This window comes from Bidens hawaiensis, unplaced genomic scaffold (assembly GCF_021521415.1).
Source record: "Bidens hawaiensis isolate Kalapana, Puna unplaced genomic scaffold, B.hawaiensis_p1.1 tig00000097_1, whole genome shotgun sequence".
Classification (NCBI taxonomy): Eukaryota; Viridiplantae; Streptophyta; class Magnoliopsida; order Asterales; family Asteraceae; genus Bidens; species Bidens hawaiensis.
The window spans coordinates 6505150-6507509 of record NW_027491017.1 but is presented as its reverse complement, the minus strand read 5'-3'; the positions used below and the strand labels follow the sequence as shown (position 1 = coordinate 6507509).

At 34.6% G+C, this 2360-nt stretch overlaps 1 pseudogene; it reads left to right on the top strand.

The window, feature by feature from the left end:
* Positions 1-313: 313 nt before the first annotated feature.
* LOC143564809 (dirigent protein 22 pseudogene) lies at positions 314-966 on the top strand (annotated as a pseudogene).
* The last annotated feature ends 1394 nt before the right edge of the window (positions 967-2360 follow it).

The window sequence follows — 2360 nt, the reverse complement described above, 5'->3', positions numbered from 1 at the left end:
GCTCATCCCTACGTGTGTGTATATATGTATACAAAATTTATATGATGAATTCATTGGTTTGGTTAAACAAACGAAGACAACATCACACACCATTTGACTCATGTATATACTATAAAGAATTATAGTTATGAATCATATTTAATTTATCTACTTATATTGTTTTCCATAAATAAAATGCTAAAAAAAATAAAGTAGTGTATTAGCTAAACCAACTAAAATAATGTCATACCAACCCCTCTATATTTATTAAAACACACGTTACACGTATATAAGCACCAATAAGGATCGATACACACATGTACATAATAAAAGATCAATATGGTGAATACATGTATAACCTTCATACTAAGCTCAATGATACTCTTGGCCATACCTTTGGTCCATAGCCTTGACCAAGACCCCATATCCATAGAACAATGGTTCAAAAACCTGCCAAACATGACCCCAAAGCTAACCCACCTCCACTTCTATCTACACGATATAGTAAGTGGCTCCAACCCCACCGTGTATAGAGTCGCGCAATCTAATATCACCTCCACCTCTCCAACCGGTTTTGGTTTCATCGCCATGGCTGACGACACGCTCACCACTGGACCCGAACCCAACTCTACTGTCATGGGCCATGCGCAAGGCATATATGGTTCGGCGTGTTTAGAAGAGGCCGGCTTGCTTATGACCATGAACTTGGTTTTTACTGGACCTGATTATAATGGTAGTACTCTCAGTCTTTTGGGGCGGAACCAGGTGTTTCATACGTATCGTGAGATGCCGATTGTTGGTGGCTCTGGTGTTTTTAGGATGGCAAGGGGTATCGCCACCGCAAAAACTTCTAATTTTAATCTTACATCCGGTGATGCGGTTGTGGAATATAATGTTATGGTTCAACATTATTAGGCCATGTTTGTTGGAATATAAAACTTGTTTGTTTGAGTAACTATGATATAATCAGTAAATTTCCATCTATATATCAGTATCATTCACTTGATATAGACCACCAAAAAAAAGGCCTCATAATTAATATTCTTCAAGAACTTAGTGGATAAGAAAGAAACTCAATGAAATCAAATGTTTTGCAACCAATCAATAAATAGATAACATTATCAATTTATCACATAATTGGATTCTATGAAGATGTAACTTTTGTCTTTTAATGAAGCAACTTCTACTTGGACTTCAAAAGGTCGCATTAATCATTCAATCTCACATGGCGGGCAGTGATCGAGTACCCAAAGAAAGGCCATCGTGCTTCTCAAGTGGGTACCAAGATGTCTATACACATAGTTAAAATAGTATTAATAGACTATTATATTCTTTTGGCTAAATATGCATGATATACGAAATGATAAATACTAACAGGCTAGCTTGTAGACTATTGGTATATTAATGTATGTGTAAATATAATTCTTCTAAAGTGATTGAGGGTTTATAGTCATATGATGAACAAAACTGTATATTAATCAGGTTTACGTGCCGTGTGAGTTAGCTGGTTATAAAATAAAACAAAAGATGTTTCTTGTTCCCATCAAGTCTTCAATCCTTTCAGACTAATCACCACTCAGGGCCGGCCCTATAAGCTAATTACCTAAAGCTAGGGCTTTAGGCCCCCATAATTTTGAGGCCCCGTTTAAAAAAGAAAATAAAACAAATTATATGTGTAATGTATGTTATCTTAAGTTTAGTTTTTAAACATATGCATTTGCTAGTTGCGTGGTGGCTAGGGCGGTGAGTTGTGATCATGGAGAAGCACGCTTGAATCCCTGTGGCTCCCCATTTTTATCTTTTTTGCATCTAAATGCATGTGTAGAGGCTTTTTAGGCCCAAAAGTTTTCTAACTTCATTACCTTTCAACTCTTGCTTTCAATACTGATTTAGAATTTTAGGAATGTCTCAATTATTTTCTTTTTGTGTGGTTATCTTTCATATATTTTTTTTCCATCCCATTCTTATGCATTTTTTTATTTTTCTTTTCTTTGATTATGTTTTGTGCAATTTCTTTCTCATTTGTATTGTAAAGGATATTTTTTTTGGGTTACTTACATAATTATGTATTAATTAAGATATTTTTGTATCAAAGCTATTGAACAAAACTTAAGATGGAGTTTTAATGAGCAAATTACTTGTATTTTGTAGTTGGGTGTGAAAAAATTGATTTGGATTTTGTTGTATAGCTAAGGATCAAATTTTGTTAACGAATCAAATTAATTTAATAATTTCAAAACTATTAATCAAATAAATACAGTACAAAAGGCCTCTGATTTTTACTTTGCTTAGACCACCTAAATGGTTGGGCCGCCACTGTCACCACCCCAAAGGTTTGTTTAAGTGTTCTCAAGGGGACATCCTCGTAGTAAAGTGGTGTA